The sequence below is a fragment of the Amphiura filiformis genome, chromosome 18 (genome assembly GCF_039555335.1).
Source record: "Amphiura filiformis chromosome 18, Afil_fr2py, whole genome shotgun sequence".
NCBI classification, from domain to species: Eukaryota; Metazoa; Echinodermata; class Ophiuroidea; order Amphilepidida; family Amphiuridae; genus Amphiura; species Amphiura filiformis.
In genome coordinates, this window is record NC_092645.1 from 65,984,166 (window position 1) to 66,005,241 (window position 21,076).

Here is a 21,076-nt window from a genome sequence, read left to right on the forward strand (position 1 = left end):
ACAAAATGGACTTTCGACGATTTCATACATAGGGATGATCAATGACAGCACCAACTTGTATTAAGCAACAAGGAATTAGAAAGCTGAATATGTAAGCTATATCATCATGATCGTGGTGATAACACGTTTTTATAACAGTGGCGTATCGTGGCCGCTCCTACCCCGGGGGCCACAGAAAAGGTAAATTTTGCCGCCCCCTTTAGCAACAACCCGAAAAGGTTGACCCAATTTGTTTTCATAATTTTTTTTAATATTAAAGAGTTAAAGATGTGTCATCCCCACCGCTCAATAACCACCCCCTTGAGCAGTGACGCTGCTGACGTCCCACCACCCAATAACCACCCCCTTGAGCGGTGACGCTGCTGACGACCCACCACCCAATAACCACCCCCTTGAGCGGTGACCCTGCTGACGACCCACCGCCCAATAACCACCTCCTTGAGCGGTGACGCTGCTGACGACCCACCGCCCAATAATCACCCCCTTGAGCGGTGACGCTGCTGACGATCCACCATCCAATAACCACCCCCTTGAGGGGTAGCGCTGCTGACGACCAAAAAGTTCGAGGTATAGTTTTATTTGTTCCACAATTTTAATTTTTTTTTCATAATTTTCCGCCCTTTTTCTTTAATAATTCTTCTTGCCGCCCGTCTTTTTCCGCCGCCTCTCTTTTTTTGCCGCCCCACGCCTTTACCCCAGGGGACTCGCGCCCCTAAAGCCCCCTTTCGCGAATGTATAAGGACAAATCAGTAGTTTTGGCTTTTTTTGGACAGTAGATCTAATATCCGCGTCCTACGATGGGGGTTACTAATGCTCGTATTTGCGCCCAAATGACTTATGCTAATCGTAGATCCATCACATTTGAGTGACACATAGATACCTACAGTAAAATCCATGACCTTTAATTTGTGAAATTATTCTATGGTTCATGGATTTAAAACTTGAAATCAATATTTGTCTCAGTAGGATGAAGGTTAACCCTTGTCTTACTACGAGGAATGCAACAACCCCGCAGCAGACGACAAGTTTCAAAATGTGTTTAAAAAAATTCAGAAATGTAAATTGTCACGACCATATTTGGAATCAGCATGAAAAATGCATTAAAATGAGTACAAACAAGTCTAGTATTGGTTCAGTGGTTCTTGAGATAGCTCTTGATATTTTGAAAAAATATCTCAAAACTTTTTATGTTGAAGTCTAAATTTATGCACTATGAAATTGTACAAATTGTACAAATAAGCCAAGTGGTTCTTAAGATAGCTCTTGATATTTTGAAAAAATATCTCAAAAACTTGGACTTTTTATGTTGACGTGTTAAATTATACCGAACAAAAAGACCTACTACTTTACCCGGGGTATACGATGGCCGATCAAACTTTACGGTTAATGTGTTGTTGAGGCCCATAGATTTTTTTATTATTGTTCGTACACAAATATTCTAAGTGGCACATTTTCCGATAAAGTGTTCAAAATGCCAAATATGTGTCGCCCATAGTTTCAAGTCGTATTCAGACTTGTTTCGTCAGAAAGAAATAACTTTTGTTAATATAATAATTATTTATACTTAGGAGTTGCTTTCTAAAATGTGTGGGGCTAGAGGTTGTAACATGCCTAGAAAGTGTAAAACAATAAAGCTGATTATGCATATCCATTGGTTTCCTCCATGTCGCTAGCCAAGGTGCGTTCCGTATAATGTGTCCCTGCTCGTTAAACATGCGCACATAATACTGGATTATAGGTACTTTTCATAAGCTGGTATCATACCCTAATTATAAAATATAAAACACCACAACACAGATTATTAAATTTTCCCAACAGGTCTTTGAGACTATGTCGCCAATATTGTTCACAGATACGTTACCGTATTTCTAATGGATAACAATCTTTGAAAACAATTGGCTAAATGAATGTTCTCATATGTGATGGATCAAGCAGACTCCATAGTAATATTATTTATGTGGTACATAACACAATGGTTTCAAAGTAAAAAAAATCAGGTCAATTAATGGCAAAAAGTCCTGACGGTACGTTCATGTCGTCACAAATACGTTACCTTTAATCTACTCCCCTCGGAAAAAACACTGTGAATGAAGCCTTTAGTACATTGGATGATGACTGATCAAGTATGGGTATTAAGTCGGTAAGTTTTTACACTTGCACGATTAAGACAAAGATAGGAAAGGCTACACAGATACGTTACCACAGATACGTTACCCCCAATACGTACAAGTAATATTGCTCAACAATTAAGTATTCTTAAACACTTGAGAATGTTCTTGCAATCCAATTGGTTCTTACCCGTGTGATATGACACGATATCACACACCTTAGCGTGTGTGTGTCTACGCGATACTCGTACGCGCTATTTGAACCAATCGGAGGCGTATAGCAACGACAGGACTGATCGATTCTCAGCCCCAGGTAATTCCTGGTAAAATGTGGGATTTAATTTGATTAAACTTTGGTATGCTAATGATTATTATATTTATTTGAATTGAAGTGTTTAAGAATGAGAATAACGGTATTGTTTTTAGCCGCTGTCTTGCATCTATCGTCTCATATAACACGCGATATCATTATTTTTAGCGTAAAACAACTCGGTCTCGCCTCTTTGTTTTACTTAAAATAATGATGTCGCCCGTGTTATATGAGACGATAGATGCACTCCAAATACCATACCAGACTTTAGTACATTGGGTGATGACCCCAATACGTACAAGTAATATTGCTCAAAAATTAAATAGTGTTGAAAATCACCCATGCATTGTTTTGTGTTCTGAAACTATTAAAGTTTACGATTCTGAATGATTTTCATGAATTCTTCGTGGTTGGCATTTCGTCATTCCTGAGACCCAAATTGAACACTTTATCGGAGAATGGGCCAAGTGATAGTGAGTGTAAACTTGATAATTAGATCAGCGTTTGTATTTCAAATATAGCCACAAATTCGGTCTTTTGTACGAATCTTTTAGCCAAAACATGTTCGTTTATACGCTTTGTACATAGCAAGAATATCAAATTTTAGTATAAAATCCATAGAGCCTCTCTGTAGTAAAGTGTTTAACCAACAAACACGGGTTAGTGAGCTAAAGTGACTTAAAGTAATCATGAAATTAGGCCAGTATTTTGCTTAAAAAAACAATGCATACAATAATATTTTGAAGCATTTTACCTCCCGTTTTACCTCACAGACCTTGAAACTCGGTCAAATTGTTCCGGGTTACTTCTGGTTACAACTTAATAAACTATAAAACCTTTTATGTTCGTAGTTGTCCAAGTAGTTATGTCGTAATCCTCATGTGATCTGAGAAATGTGGTATCATCGTAGTTTTCACTAAATTATTATATAATTGACTTTATGAGGCTCGGGCAAACTGATATAATGTCTCGATGCATTTACATTATCAATCAACAGTTCATTATCAATCAACAGTCCATCGACCCCCTCCAATTAATGCGAAGGCATTATGGGCAAATTATGGGACACATTCTTCTGTCAACTTTTATCCCTGGATGAAAACCGTACTAAACAAGTTGGATAAGAGCACTAAATGAAGTTTTTAATCTCAATTTACGCGTGTAATTAAAATTTCTGATATGCATCCTTCCGCATTACAAGTTGAACACAATCAGGTGATGGAGAATTGATAACCACTTAGAATGACACAATGCATCTTTATTGGTGTTTAATATTTTATGAGACTCTCATTGTCAATTCTCATTTTCCGGTTCATCTGAGCAACCTACATTGAACAACCTACATTTTGGACAACGTTATTGTTCTTTTTACATTTTTTTTGGAGGGGGGGGTGCATATGCATTCCGTAAGCTGTATTACAATATACTTTTGCTAATGGCGTAATACATCATGATTAGTATTTAATATTTTATGACACTCTCATTGTTAATTCCCGTTCTCCGGTTCATCTGAGCAACCTGCATTTCTGAAAATGATATTTTCTTCTATTGTCAGTTTCTTTTTACATTTTTTTGGAGGGGGGGGGGTACATATGCATTCCGTTTTACGATGTATTATAATATACTAATGGCCCAATGCATCATTATTAGTATTTAATATTTTATGACACTCTCATTGTCAATTTCCATTCCCGGTTCATCTGACCAGCCTATATTTCTAAAGTTATTATCATTTATTATCAGGTGTTTTTTTTTTTTGGGGGGGCTGGCTAAATATGCATTTCGTACGTTATATCTATTTTATATCATTTTGACAGAAGTTTATTTCTCCTCCTAGCTCAATGTTCTATAATAATTCCCTGTCGCATGTTTGATTGAGCTATGTATGGTCTTAATATTTTCAAGATTAATAGTATTCGTAATTGTTTTTCCATCATGATGCAAGTTAATTAGTTTCAAACGGGCAAAAAGAAGGTACTTGCCAATTTTTGGCAACTTTGTCCCAGTATTTCAAATGTTACTTTCAAAACTAGCTAGCAAATTCAAATCGCCCCAAAATCGATATTTTTAAAGGAAACAAATCACCAAAATGCTAAGAAAACATAACCTTCAAAGATACAAAACCTAACGCCATGTCGTCTCTGTGTGTATCCAGTATATCCACCCGATTTCTTTTCATCTCTAGTGTGAAATCATATTAAGGATACGATACATGATTTACCGACAAGTGACTCATTTCGGAATGCGATCATGAATTTTGAAGAAAAAAAGTTTCCCCAGGCTTCGTTGGGACTCGAACCAGCGATTCTAAACTTCCTTCGATTACGCGTCTAGCGCTTTAACGCTCGGCCACCGTGGCAGTTGAGCGGATGAGTGTAATGATAAAAGATAAATCTCATAATGCCATCTTTAGCCTTTTGTTTACTAAAAAAGACGCGTTTTGTAAAGATAGATTAGCCGTTTTATGCATAAATAGCACGAACGTTTGGGAAAGGTTTCAAACAAATAATAAAGACACTGATGTGATGATAAAATTGCGTAAGTCGGGAATTATCTGCGTCGCAATGTTTTGTTTTGGTTTTAGGAATTTGACCTTAAAATTTACGACTTCATGACATTATCATTATCATTATCAACAAAAGATATTTCAACACTATATGTCTTCATTCTTTCTCTAGAATGTTTTGTACATGTATGTGAAATAGCTTCAACAATGGTTCGCTGCATAATGATAAAAATAGCCTTGACCTAAAAAAGGGCGAGAGGTATCATATTTACGGATTCAGGCTAAATTTAAAATTGATATAAAACGTTTGTTTTTGATCGATTACAAAATTAATTTTTGTCGTATAAAGAAATTGTATCTGGCGTGAATTATACTACAGTTTTTATTCCTAGGGCTCTTTGACTTCTTCAAATATTTTTTTAATGATAGAGTGAATCCCTGGCCCTCTATAATTACGCACAAAAGATCGAGTCCCTTAACACCATTTTATTTTGGTACTAAGACTAACTTAAAAGTTACTTTTTTGTTTCTCATTACGTGACGTGTTACGCGTGCGAACAATTTACGCGGACGCTGGCCGCCGTATTTGGACATCGCATGATTGCGTGCTAGTGTGATTTGTCGCTAGCCTCTAATTGGTAACCTTATCATCCATCACTTTTTTGATCTGATAAGGCCTACCGTAATAATCGGATTATAGTACCACTGGTATAATCCCAAAAATTAAATAAAAAATATCAGGGCAAGGAACAACAATATCAAATGTCTTATTTCTCGTCCCAAGGGTTAGCTAAAAAAAGATAATGTGAAGTAATTATTACAAAATCATCATTTTCACCACAAAATAATGGGAAAAAATAAAAAAGTCTTCACTTTTTTCCGCACAAAATGGAAGCATAAGAAATGAACAATCTGCAGAGGTTAAAAAATCTCACTTTTTTCAACACTAAATGAAAGGAAACATAGGACTAAATAATAGGAAACGTAAAGAAATCAACAATTTGCACAAAGTGATAAAGAATTCTTACTTTTTTCCTCAAAATGTAAAAGAAAACATAACAATATGAAACATTTGCGCGACGTGATGAAAAAATTCCTCAATTTTTTATCACAAAATAATAGGAAACATAGCAAATGAAATGAACAATTTGCACGAAGAAGTGAAAAAAAAATCCTCACTTTTTTCATCACAAAAAATCCTCACTTTCGTATTGAAGATATGGATTTTTCCCCAAAGACTAAATTTTTTTTGGGAAAAAAAATCTTCAATTGATCATTGGCTTCTCATCCCAGCTACAAACACTTTAAGTATATAATTTATCATTATATTTAGAAAGTTAAGGGGTACTACACCCTAGCCAATTTTGTGCCAAATTATTTAGTTTTGCTGATACACGTTTTCTAAAAATAATACAGGGTGTCCCAATAAAAACAGAACCCTCATTGCACCCTCTTTTCCTCCTATTTCTGAAAAGTTGATCAAATGTATTTTGGGATGTAAAGAAACCTTAAATCCTTAGCTAAACCAAAACAATTATTTCAATCGGATCACAATTTTTGAAGATATATTCTTTTTAAGACATGTACCCGTTAAACGAAACACACGGTTAATGACATGGATGGATAATATCATTAAACTTTGGAACGCATTCACTATGATGAGCGAGGATCACCAGCTAGCCTACAACATCTTCGCAACCGTATTACTGCTGCATTCGCAAGTATACGGCGCACAAGAATGGTACGCAATGCAATTGATGCAATGAGGACCAGGGCTGAAACCGGTATTCGTCAAGGAGGAGTAAACTCACTTAAGAAGAACCAAGGACATACCAAACAGCTTTTTCAGGTTACCTTTTATCCCCAAAAGAGAAACTGACATGTTGTAAATAAAAAGAAAGCAAGCAACAACAAAGTAAGAAAGCAAGAAACATAAAAAACAAAAAGGCATAAATAACCAAGAAAAAAAGTTTAACTGCAAGTATAGGAAGGGAAGTCCCGTCCCACATCCATTTTACCGACAAGTTAATGACACTTAACTCAATTCATAGCCCATAGGCCCACCGGTAAAGCACATTCCCTAAATAAAGTCCGATTGAAATATTTATTTCGGTTTATTAAAGCTAACGAATACAGGTTTCTTCACATTTCAAAATATATTTGATTAACTTTCAGAAATAGGAAAAAAGAGCGCGCAATGAGGGTTCTGGTTCTTTTGGACACCCTGTATGACAAATGTTACATCTCTAGTTGTAAGATGTAATCATGTTTATTTATCGTTCTTAATGTCGAAGTTATCGCCAAGGTGGAAACCCGGGTGGAAAAGAGATGAAGATTTAATAAATTAATAAACCTGTTTCATTTTATCAACAGCATGTAAATCTATTGACTCTTTAGTTATATATCAGAGTAAGAAGAGTACGCGGGGGTTGTGTCTTGTGTGGATTTGTCCTGTTGTGTGTATATTAACATTCTGGTGGTAAAGTGGGGGTGTGACTATTGGATGGGGTGGGGTGTATGTTGTGGGTTTGTGCGCTTTTTGGAATTAAGGAGGACAACACCACCAGGAAGAATGATACTACCATAAAGATTGACGAGAAGCAATACATTTAAATCACAATTTGATGATATATTATCGAAGAAAAAACAACAACAGCAGCAGTCAATATATTTTATGGCAAGTAATTGCGCAAAGAGAGAGAGAAGGAGAGTGAGAGAGATAGAGAGGGAGAGAGAGACAGACAGACAGACAGACAGACAGACAGAGACACAGAGAGAGGGAGAGACAGAGGTAGAGAGTGAGAGAGAGATTGAGTGAGTGAGTGAGTGAGTGAGTGGGTGAGTGACTTAGTGAGTGAGTGAGTGAGTGAGTGAGTGAGTGAGAGAGAGAGAAAGCAGGTTTAATTTTCGAATTTGAAAAGTCTAGTTTTCAAAATAATTTTAGGCTCATCAAAACTTCGTCTTTCGAATTCGAGATACAACCCGGAAGCGAAGTTTTTATTTGTAAGCTTTATATATTAGTTCCAGTTACGCCTTGTTCATACATAGGTCAAACAGTCAGCATTTAATATAGCACGCGGTGGCACATTCTCCGATAAAGTGTTCAAAATGCCAAATATGTGTCGCCCATAGTTTCAAGTCGTATTCAAACTTGTTTCGTCAGAAGGAAATAACTTTTATTAATATAACTTATACTTAGGAGTTGTGTGGGGCTAGAGGTTGTAATATGCCTAGAAATGTATAAAACAATAAAGCTGATTATGCATATCCATTGTTTTCCTCCATGTCGCCAGTCAAGGTGCGTTCCGTATAATGTGTCCCTGCTCGCTAAACATGCACGCATATAATGGATTATAAAGTCTGCACAAAAAGAAACTCAGCTGTTATAAATACGCCTATAGCTTCAGAAGTAATTGTTTTCACAATATTTCAACATAAAAAGGAGGAGGATTTATTTACGCGCAGTTTGATACCCCATTTGTTCAATTTGGTTCAATATTAAGAACACACCAGCGTTTTGAAAGAAAAATACCCGAATTTAAAAGTTGCAGCTATTTGTATTGATTTGAAGTTGAGCTCGAAGATAATGGCGGGTTGTACGTGCCACATGCTTGTTTAATAACCATTGATGGCTGTAAACTGCAACTTTTAAATTTGGGTATTTTTCTTTAAAAGCTCTGCTGTGTTGTCAATATTGAACGGCATTGGACAAATGGGGTACCAAAATGCGTGTAAATAAATCATCCTTCTCACTATGTTGAAATATTGTGAAAACAATTCATAGTTCTGAATCTATAGGCGTATTTATAACAGCTGAGTTTCTTTTTGTGCATACTTTAGGTACTTTTCATTAGATGGTATCATGTCCTAATTATAAAGTATAAAACATCACAACACAGGTTATAAAAATGTTTCCAACAGGTCTTTGAGACTATGTCGCCAATATTTTTCACAGATACGTTACCATATTTCTAATGGATAACAATGTGTGAAAATAATGGGCTAGATGAATGTTCTCATATGTGATGGATCAACCAGGCTCCATAGTTATATTATATATGTGGAACATAACACAATGGTTTCAACGTATAAAAAATCAGGTCTATTAATAGCAAAAAGTCCTGACGTTACGTTCATGTCATCACAGATACGTTACCTAAATTCTATTCCCCTCGGAAAAAACGCTGTGAAGGGGGCTGTGGAACTTAAAGGGACCATTGAAAGAAAATATGATTTGGTATCAAAATAAAGCCCATAAAATATAGAATCAATATCTAAAACAATTGAAGAACTAACTATTTTAGAAATAAAAATACAATGAAAACAACGTATTCGATTTACCCCCTTCCGACGCTACATCGCGCGTCATTTATCAAAAGTAGAAAATTGGGCGCTTTCCTGATGACGTCATTGTGGTTACGCGTTTTGTGTTGCGTTGACATTTTTGCCGGGATAATTTGACAACAGCGATCGCGATCTAAATATCAGATGCAATAATCATGGTAATACAACCACTTATAATTATTTAAAGGTCAAGTAAAAACAAAATTCCAGTTGATTGTCCACATGTTATCAAAAAGAGGAAGTGGAGGGCCTTTTTATTTATATTTATTAGTTATTTTTTACAATGCAATGGATCATTTAGGCCTAGGCCCTATGTATTATTCCCGGATATTATTACTAGTTGTGTAATTTGTAGAGGAGGATGATAGGACCGAGGCTCTTGTTATTTGATGGTTCTCTGAGAAGATGATTAAAACAAAGCCTCTAAATTGAAATCCTTAATGGACAGAAGCAAATCTAAACTATTGACAATATTATTAACTTTTGAAACATTTAAAAAAAGAAGTTTTCCCTTATAATAAAGAAAACAGCATTAAACATTTCAGACTCCCGCAATTGCAATACTATGCGAAAGGAAGCGGGCGGGGACGATCAATTGTTTTTTTTTATCATCATCAAGCATGCAGCTTCCTACCCCGGTCAACATGACCAAGATATGATTCCGATGACTTTATGTAGGCCCTACATGGCATATATAAAACCATAAAACTAATTATGAGTATGCCTATAGGCCTATGATATAGTGACGATGTTAAAGTCATAATGTACGATCTTATAATATGAATTTGGTTAATTTTTTTCAAACCTGATTTTTTGGCATATTTGTAATGTTTACACATGTCACAACTTGCACCTAAATGGAATCAGCCAAATTTGTTGTGTTTGTAGGTAAACAGAGTTAAAAGTTCGACATAAAGTCATAATTCAAGAAATTATGACTTTATGTTCGCCCATTGAACTGCGTGTTAAACGGCCAAAGTAACAAGCAGTGTTTCTTTCACGTTACCTCGTTATTTCAGCTCAAAATGGACAGAAACCATTCCCGATCATTATTACTGGTATTATTTCAGCATTTTGAGTATATAATGACAAATTTAAAATTTGAAGGAAATCGTACATTAAGCCTTTAAGGGGAATATCGCCAAGATTTGTCGCAACACATAAATTGCAGATGATGTGCCGGCGCGAGCACCTCCCATGGGTATTATTATTATAGGCCTATGTATTTTTTCCGTAGGACCTACCTTAAAAAAATATTCAAGAGATGATTATTTTTTCCAAAACCTGACAATTGGTATAAAAAAGCTTTTTCTTCCATAAGTTAACTTTCAAAAATGAAGTAGGCATAGGCCCTTTTATTTTGCAAATTTATTCCCCTATAGGCCTACCATGTGTTATACGGGAGACTTGTCAATATTATTTGAGCCGTTGGCACTGGGGCAGTAGCTGAACGGCAGATGAAGAAGTTGGTTCAGAAGAACATGACATGCAAGCTGTTCTTGAAATAAATTACGAGGAGCGCCTACAAACATACATTGGCCTTCAAAAAGCCTATATGCTACAAACATCAAATTGGAAATATTACAGGCCTACACTTATTTTCATCCATGGATGGTTAGGACCGGGGTAGGCCTAGGCTATGCGAAATTGATGTCAGTCATTGCTAATAAAAATTCCTTTAAAAAAGGAATGGGGCGCCCAATGTGAGCTAGACGGGATATGATGATCATAATATGATGAGAAATGCTTCATGGAATGAAGCTTTCGTGTCAATTTGCGATTATGTGGGGTGGGAGTTCTGTTTTAGGGGCCTATTGTAGTGAGGATATTGCTTTGGATATTGAATATTGTTGAATTTCGTTTATGCAGTGCCTAGGGTATATGATGGATAGTATAGAAGACACAAATAAGTAAGCTTCCCCCCTAGTCATCTATACACTCATTCTTGTCACACGACGAATTTCGACAAAGTCATGTAGGCCTAAACTTAATTTCGTTTTTCACCCGACCTCCGTCCAGAAACAATCCTGAAATGTTGCAAACCTGGGGTCGGCGCACTCATGCCAGTTTATCCTAAGGTATACTCTGTGTCTTTTGTAGCCAACCCTGTGGCTAAGAGAGGCTAGGAAATACTAAAACAAAAAAATCATAACCTCCTTTCATATCAAACAATTCCAAGAAATTGACAGGCCTGTTAAATCAAGGGTAAGATCGATCGTTATTCTTCATGAAACGGGCACAGCCCATTTTTATGTTATTAATAATTCTGCTAAAAATTAATTAATAAATAACAAAATTACGTCATTATTATGACTTTAAATCGGCCATAGAACTCTATTTTAAACGGACAAAATAGCCATTGGGGTTTCTGTCACTTTACCTTGCTAGGAACCCTTCCCAGCAGTTAGGCATATTACAATAAATATTATTTCATTTAGCATTTTGGGTAAACACTAACAAAATGACGTAGGCCTAAATCGTACATTATTGCTTTAAACTGCCCAACAACGGTGAACCAAGAGTCAAAAGTCGCCTAATTGGGCTACCATATCGGGGGGTGGGCAACTCTGGTTGCAAATACACTTCTGACCTTCAACACAGTCATGTCTTTCGAATTTATTCGTTTTTCTGCTGAACAGAATTGAAATTCAATAATTAATGTTTTTTATCAGAGATAGTCACCACAAAGATACTGAGCTAGCCCTACCACAGGGCCTTTTTTTTATTACACATTATAAAGTATACACCATGCTATATACTGAGAACTGCTAAAATCCCAGTGACAGCTCACAACCTACTAACCGCTGTCCCTTCTGGGGAAGTAGCAGTCACTGGCAGTAGCTCTCTGGACATAGCCAGGTTTTATGATATAGCATGGTTTTGGATCATCACAGTCAAAAGGCCCTATACTAGTAGGGCTAATACTGAGCTGTGTTCTAATATCTTTTGTCAAGCACATTTCATGATTGGTCAGTGGTTGTTTTGTTTGGTTTAAGGATTAGGTGTGCAAAGGTCACGGCCCTGTTGCTATTGCAATCACTATGGATCACAATGGCCTCATTCCAATGGCATATTATCAATAACCCCAATTAAACAATCATAGTGCAAAATTTGACCTCAAATTGCAGAGTATGAGTTTTTGTACTCACATTTTCAAAGGTCATTCAATGAATGCACAAATGTATTGGGGTTAAAGAACTGTGCCCTGATAGGTGAGCATGTTGTAGATTCTTCACACTGTAAACAACTAGTTCATGTGCAAACATGTTCAAAACAGACATGATTAGAATGGTCTAATGTCACCGTCTATCGGGTTCTAAGAGGCGGTAAACTGGTTTAAACCATACCTGACCATACATAAAAAGGTCACGGTTTATTTGGTGTTTTTAAAAGTCCATTAATTCTATATTTTAAACAAAGAATATACGCACATTTTATCCCGTGCATATCAGAAAACAATAATAAAATAAAATCCAAGCATTATTGTGGTTTTATTTCTAAGCTGGGCATACTTTTAAGCAAAACAGTTACGAAGTAAATCTAGCAAGACCGAAATTAGACGCTTTTTGCAAAGTCAAGCCTAATAATGGGGCCGCCGCCGTAGCGGGCGCCCCAAAAACGAAATATTCAGCCAGGCGCACTGTATTTTACAAGATTTACCCAATCAACATAAACTTTGTAACTGTAGGCCTACCTTTGATAAAACGCTCGGACACTTTGCACTTTCAAGTAGGCCTATCAGTTTGAGTTGAGATTGGATTAGGCCTATAAGCATTTCCATAACCCAAACCAAAGGCTGACAGTAAATATTGTTCATATGATTGTTTGGAGTGGCCTTAATATGTTCCTCTCGTGGTTCTTTATCTTCAAATTTGTTTTTCATTTTCATAGGCTTTTAAAATAAATAAAAATAAATTTCGGCTTTTATATAATAACGCCTTTTCCCAGATCTCGGAGGGTTCAAAGCGCTGTAATTTCGATGCCATGGTACTTATCACAATCAGATCGCATCATCTAGGCTGGATGCTGCCGAACCTGTCGCAAATCTAGCCGCGCTTGGATTGTAACATCCACCAATTATCTTTTCAGCTCCCCAAATTTCATTGGGTGAAGGAAGTTTTGATAACCAAACAACTAATCACCGATTTTTGAGAAGCAGGAGGAAACTGGAGATCCCGAAGAAAACCTGCGGGATCGAGATCAACCAAGTTCACACGAGTCTTTGGGCCGCGCGCCAGGGGCTTGAAGTTGAACCCGGGACCTCAGTAGTGGTGCAAGGCGAGGAAACAACCGCGCCAACTCGCTCTCCCGAGCCTGACTTTTGTTTTGAACCTGGTCCCATAAGTGTGTCTTTTCTGGGATTTGTCAGATTGTTGTTTTTTTTAGATTTTTCAATTATTTTAGACTTTTGAATGATTTATGAATTTTTCATACATAGGCCTATAGGCCCTAAATAAGTTTATTAGAGAACAAGGACTACTTCCAAGTCTTTTTGTGGTAGGGCCTACTCTAGTGGGTTTATCCCTCAGAATCTCACATTTGAAAAAAAAAGTGCGTCATCGTTTCCTCGAGCACTGTTGGAAAAGACCGAAAACTGCAGACAATGCTGATTTTACACACCTCCCTCCCTCATCAATTCATGAAAATCCTCTGGACGAGAACCAAAATATTAATTTTATACGGCCTAACCTAGGCCGCACGCCCGGGAGGTAGACTATAATTAGGTCTAAAGAAATTAAGTCGCATGTCATGGGCTAACCCGAAACATCATTGCCTTCTCTTTCTTATTCTCACCAGATATTTCAGAGGAAATATAAGTAAAGAGTTGCTATATTATATATCAGAATGCCTCAGTCAAAACAAATGATACTCTCTTGCAAACGCCGAGCAGCTAGCACTGACAGCTTTGACTTTGTCAATATGAAGGCCTATGCCTAACTTACTTATGTTTCCCCGTTGTTGGCCAATTTTGTAGGCCTAGCTAGAATTTATATATAGGCCTATCATAGAAGTCATTGTAGCTTTGTAATTTATTTTATAATATCCTTTTAATATACTTGTTAGGCCTAAAAGGCACATAAAAGTTCATTGCTGTAAACACGTTCATGCGTTGGTTTAGGACCAAGTCTGGACTATGCAGTGTTGCCATGCAGCGGAAAGGATAACCACTTTGACGTCACAGGGGTTGCCACGTGTCTCTGCACATATGAATTGGGCGGAACGACGCGACATTGGGCGCGTTGTCTTTATTTGCTGATTTGGGGGGTAAAATAAAGGAAAATTGCGTTTATCATTTTAGAAATGGATTCTATATGTATTAGCTTTATTTTGATACCAAATATGTTTTTCTTTCAATGGTCCCTTTAATGCGGACAGCTCCTCGCCCGGTAGGGTGTCCCATGTAGAGCAGGTGGGCCCAGACCGTCAGCTAGCTACTGTTCGAAATAGTAAGGTCATCTTGCGAAAAAGTAAGATCATCAGAGTTGGAACCTGGAATGTGCGAACTCTTAACCAAAGTGGGAAGCTGGAAAATGTTAAGCAAGATATGACCCGACTTAAAATCAACATACTAGGAATAAATGAAACCAGGTGGACAAATAATGGAGACTTCAAAATCGATGACTTCAAGATGATTTATGCAGGTGGTGACAAGCATGAGAAAGGAGTTGGGCTAATGCTAGATGCAGATATGGTTAAATGTGTGCTGGGCTATTGGACTGTATGAGAGTGTTTTGCTGGTCAAACTACAAGGACAACCTTTCAATATCTCGGTTATTGTAGTATATGCCCCCACAGCAGAGAGCACAGAAGAGGAGATTGATGCTTTTTATGATAAACTGGAGGAAGCAAAGTCCCAGTGCAAATCAGATGAAATACAACTGATCATGGGAGATTTGAATGCAAAGGTGGGGCAAGGACAAGATGGCAAAACAATAGGCGAGTTTGGACTTGGAGAAAGAATTAATGAGCGTGGTGATAGATGGGTGCAGTGGTGAGAAGCAAACAACATGGTAATCACAAACACTTGGTTTAAGGAGCACCCCAGAAGAATATATACATGGAAGAGGCCTGGGGATCGCACAAGGAACCAGATAGATTTCATAACCATTAATGACAGATTTAGAAGAGCAGTGAAACATGCGAGGACACATCCAGGGGCAGACTGCGGAAGTGATCATATTCCAGTAGTATGCACACTTCGTTGTAAGCTGAGAAAGTTGAAGAGAGCGAAGATCACGAAGAAGGTAGATTTTGAACAGCTGAAGAAACCAGAGATCCGAATGGAGTATTCCATCAAAGTGGCGAACAGGTTTGAGCAACTTACAGAAGAAGGAGAAGAGATGACATGGGAATCAATGAGGGATATCTTGGTCGAGACAGCAGAGGAATGCCTGCCAAAGAAGAAGAGAGAAAGTAAAAGCAAGTGGATGACAGAAGAAATTCTATCAATGATGAGAGACAGGCAAAAGATCATGGACAGGGATTCGAAAGAATATAGAGAGTTGGACAGGCAAATAAAGAAACGTTGCAAGGAGGCCAAAGAGACCTGGCTGAATAGTGAATGTGCAAATATTGAGAGTCAATTTGGAGAGAATCGTAATGTGTACCAGAGGATAAATGAGATCTCAGGCAGGAAATCAGGCTGTTCAAGCTCTGGGTGCATCAAGGCAAAGAATGGTAATATGCTGGTAGGGAAAGATGATGTAATAAAAAGATGGATTGAATATGTTGGGGAGTACAAGGGATGTAAGGGACGGTTTGCCAAGCTTTCCCGATTCTATTGAGGGTCCAAAGATATTGCAGTCAGAGGTTCGATCAGCTATAAAAATGATGAGCAGAAATAAGGCTGCTGGGCCAGATGGAATAGTTGTTGAAATGATTGTAGCATTAGAGGATTATGGAATTGAGAAACTGGCAGGAGTCATCAACAGAATGTATGATGATGGGATATGTCCGGAAGACCTGAGCTAATCAATCTTTATTGCTCTTCCCAAGAAACCTGGCGCTGTGGATTGTGAACGACACCGTACAATTAGCCTTATGAGCCGTGTTACAAAGATACTTCTAAGTAGAATAAAACCTGAGATTGGTAAAGAGCAGTTCGTGTGTTTCATTGACTACTCAAAAGCCTTTGACAAGGTGAGACATGATCAGCTTTTTGAAGATCTTGGTAAGCTAGACCTGCATGGAAAGGATCTACGACTGTTGCAGAACCTTTATTGGAACCAAACAGCGTGCATACGGGTGGATGGAGATTGTAGTGAATATTCAAGCATTAAGAGAGGAGTCAGACAGGGATGTGTGATGTCACCAGATCTCTTTAATTATTACAGTGAGCTGATTCTAAGGGAGCTAGTAAAGGAAAATGGTCTCGGTATAGGTGGACATAACATCACAAACATAAGATATGCAGATGACACTGCCCTATTAGCTGAGTCCGAGGAGGATCTGCAAAGGCTTCTTGATGTGGTGGTTCAGGAAAGTGAGAGGAAAGGTTTATCGTTAAATTGCAAGAAGACAGAATGTATGGTGGTATCAAAGATTGAAAGCCCAACATGCATATTGAAGGTGAAAGATCAAAGAATTAAGCAAGTTTCCTCCTTCAACTACCTTGGCAGTCTAATCACAGAAGATGCCAGATGTATTAAGGAGGTTAAGAGAAGGATTGCACTGGCTAAGTCTGCATTCTCAAAATTAGACAAAATCCTAAAAAACAGTGCCCTCAGTATAGAGACCAGAATTCGGGTACTCAACTGCTATGTCGTCCCTGTATTAATGTATGGAAGTGAAGCATGGTCAATAACAACAGACATTAAAAGAAGATTGGAGAGCTGCCAGATGTGGTTCCTTAGAAGAATGATGAAGATCCCGTGGACTGATAAAGTGTCTAATGATGATGTCCTTAGTAGAGCAAATATGAACAGGAAGCTGTTACGTGAAATCAGAGTTAAGCAGCTCAAATTCCTTGGTCATATCCTCAGAAAGGATGGTTTCGAGAACCTAGTAACCTAGTATTGACAGGAAGAATAGAAGGAACAAGGAGCAGAGGCAGGAAGAGAGTGATGTGGTTATCAAATCTGAAAGACTGGCTAAAAGAAAGGGAGCTGAACATAAAGCGACAGAGCTTCTGGAGATGGCTTATAACAGAGAATTGTGGCATGACATGATCGCCAACGTCTTAGGATATGGCACCTAGAGAGAGAGACGTCATTCTATTAAAATGGTCTAATTCAATTCTAATTATTGATCATTCGCAGCTTATATTATGATTTCAAAAAACATGATCGATATCAATGATATCGATGACAATAATTCTTGAACAGTATAATTGCTCAAAATTGTCATGGATTATATTTAACAATTGAACATTATGTTACACATATATCATAAATGACATGGATAGAAAGTAGGTTGCAAGTCAAATTAGTGTTCATTATCAACTTCATTGCATGTAGGTCGATAATTTAACCTTCCCTCATTTCATGCAAATCAAATGTGAGTGAAAACTACTTGCGTGTCTACATTAAAAGTAGAAACTTTTATATAAACTCCTCAACAAAAGTTTGGAAAGTTTTTTCAAACATCTGTATCTCCAATTATTTGTGACATATTCATATCGTGTTGCATATCGCTGGATAGCTAGAATACTCCCCTTTACAATGACACCCCATTTGAAACAACAACATTTTTCACGTCTGAGTACACGCCTTGTGAATGTAGTGGGGTCTCAAAATGAATTTGCCAAATTGACCATTATTCTGTGCTCAAACAAAGCTAGCCACTAACCTTAATAGCGGGTGGAAAACCACAGGCAGCCACAATAGTCAGGCACCTTCTCCTCATGCTGCTCACCGACCTGGTTACATGTTACTGTGGGATGGAATTCCATTCTTCCACAAGGATTCGTTGCAGGTCATTCAATGTGGTTGCCTATGGGCTTCTTTGGCACGCACAGCACGATCAAGCTGGTCCCACAAGTGTTCAATCGGGTTGAGGTCTGGCCCCCGTGTCTGGCCTGATGGCAGGCCATTTTGACTCTACTCCCATATTCTGTAGGTAGTCGTTGACTACCGTGGCTATGTGGGGCGAGCGGTGTCATCTTGGAGGATTGCATTAGGTCCCAGCTTGTGAAGCTATGGGATTGCAGCTTGCTACACAGAATAATGGTCAATTTGGCAAATTCATTTTGAGACCCCACTACATTCACAAGGCATGTACTCAGCCGTGAAAAATGTTATGGTTTCAAATGGGGTGTCATTGTAAAGGGGAGTATTGTAGCAATCCAGTGATATGCAACACGATATGAATATGTCACAAATAATTGGAGATACAGATGCTTGAAAAAACTTTCCAAACTTTTGTTGAGGAGTTTAGAAAACCATAAGTAATGTCAGTAGTAATGTCAGTAGCTCAATAGATGACGTTGCAAGCCAATTGAGGGGGCTATAATTTTATAAGTTCTGCTTCAGCCTAAATGTAAAGCTCCCAAAGTACCATCGCCGTATCAAATTTTGTGCAATTTAGTCATTGTTTGCTCGCTTTCTATTGTATCAAAACTATAGAGGACGCTGGGCACAGATAGGGGGCATTTAAAAAAAAATTATATATGCCTCTGTCTATGTCATGACCAACACCAAGCCTCCTGTATGATGTCGGCAGCTTAAGTTTCTTGGGCACATACTCCGCATTCCAGATAACGAATCTGCTAAATTATTAATATTATGCTTATTATTATACACCAGAATATGGGGGAAAAGATACCATACCGGCATGCATCGTACATCATCTTTTAATGCTTGGGATAGTGAATGAATGCAAAGTCAATCAACACTTGCTTACCCTATGGGCCACAAGGGAGACTAATGTGTTTCCCGATTACTTCACCTTTCACACTCTTCTTAAATGGCTTTTGATTTCTTATTGTGAAATACGAGGGGTGTCATTATGCTGAAAAAAAAAGGCTAATCGAAATCATCACGTTTCCTATAAAGCAATATTGTATGAAATAGGTCTATTGTATACGTATGTCATTATGATAAATGACATTGAGGCAAAAGCAAGCACTTAAGGAGGCAATTTTCACTAAACTCGAGCTCTAATCAATCATGAGCGTACTTTCATTATAGCCGATATTGAAAAATCTTATATTTATATTCTTTCCAGGGGCACTCCTATTCACTCGTATTGCCAATGATGTAGTCGTGTTTCTAGATGAGTAAGCTTTCCAGGGGCACTCCTATTCACTCGTATTGCCAATGATGTAGTCGTGTTTCTAGATGAGTAAGCTTTCCAGGGCACTCCTATTCACTCGTATTGCCAATGATGTAGTCGTGTTTCTAGATGAGTAAGCTTTCCAGGGGCACTCCTATTCACTCTTATTGCCACTGATGTAGTCGTGTTTCTAGATGAGTAAGCTTTCCAGGGGCACTCCTATTCACTCGTATTGCCACTGATGTAGTCGTGTTTCTAGATGAGTAAGCTTTCCAGGGCACTCCTATTCACTCGTATTGCCACTGATGTAGTCGTGTTTCTAGATGAGTAAGCTTTCCAGGGCACTCCTATTCACTCGTATTGCCACTGATGTAGTCGTGTTTCTAGATGAGTAAGCTTTCCAGGGGCACTCCTATTCACTCGTATTGCCACTGATGTAGTCGTGTTTCTAGATGAGTAAGCTTTCCAGGGGCACTCCTATTCACTCGTATTGCCACTGATGTAGTCGTGTTTCTAGATGAGTAAGCTTTCCAGGGGCACTCCTATTCACTCGTATTGCCACTGATGTAGTCGTGTTTCTAGATGAGTAAGCTTTCCAGGGCACTCCTATTCACTCGTATTGCCACTGATGTAGTCGTGTTTCTAGATGAGTAAGCTTTCCAGGGGCACTCCTATTCACTCGTATTGCCACTGATGTAGTCGTGTTTCTAGATGAGTAAGCTTTCCAGGGGCACTCCTATTCACTCGTATTGCCACTGATGTAGTCGTGTTTCTAGATGAGTAAGCTTTCCAGGGGCACTCCTATTCACTCGTATTGCCACTGATGTAGTCGTGTTTCTAGATGAGTAAGCCGCACGGCTGAAACCATATTAATGGTTGAAACCACTTCATGTCACCCCATATCAGTAGGTTTTTTTCTCAACGTCACATGTCATGAAACTCTGGTGTCCTAATAATTCCACATTTCTTCTTAGGAGCAGATCCAAGGTTTCCCCGATATCTGTTAACGGGAGCACCCCTGCGTGATCAAACAGAAACGTGCCACGTAGCAGTGGTTCAATTGGTCGTCATGTTTGTTACATTTTAGGCACCTGCGCTGGATTACAGATGAAGAGACCACTTGCACTTGATCATATCACTTGTGTCTCCGTGTCTGAAAAGGACAGACTTCTAGGAATATTCCGCTTTATATGCAGTCGTAGTTTGATCAATCCACCTTTCTAGAAAGTTATTCAATACTAAAGATTTGTATCAAGATCTGCATATTTTTCTATAACTGGATAAACGCAAAATCATTACAATGGAATTGGGTGCTTGTTTTATTTTGGCCATCATCGTCGCAGGTAAGTGTACATATATTTCTAAGACAGATATAGAAATCAAAATGTTTTAGCTGATGACTGATAGAATGTCACAAAATACACCCCCCAACTCAACACAAAAGTTAGTAACCATGCGTGTTACCAAATCTTTTGCAATGATTTTTCATCAAATTAACCCATTTTTTCATGCAAAATCGAGGACAAAATTTGGCCAAACATTTGTATGTTTCAATAACTAGAACTTCTTTCTTTCAAACACCCCTTTTCAATGACT

The 21,076-nt window shown here is 38.1% G+C and overlaps 1 protein-coding gene and 1 long non-coding RNA gene across 2 annotated transcripts in view; both read left to right on the top strand.

Moving 5' to 3' along the window:
* Nucleotides 1–21,076, top strand: part of LOC140139326 (uncharacterized) — a 244,697-nt gene that overhangs the window by 210,596 nt on the left and 13,025 nt on the right. The window lies entirely within an intron of this gene.
* Nucleotides 9,887–10,510, top strand: LOC140138941 (uncharacterized). The gene is made up of 2 exons (XR_011857083.1): nt 9,887–10,024; nt 10,400–10,510. It is a non-coding gene; the product is annotated as an uncharacterized lncRNA (long non-coding RNA).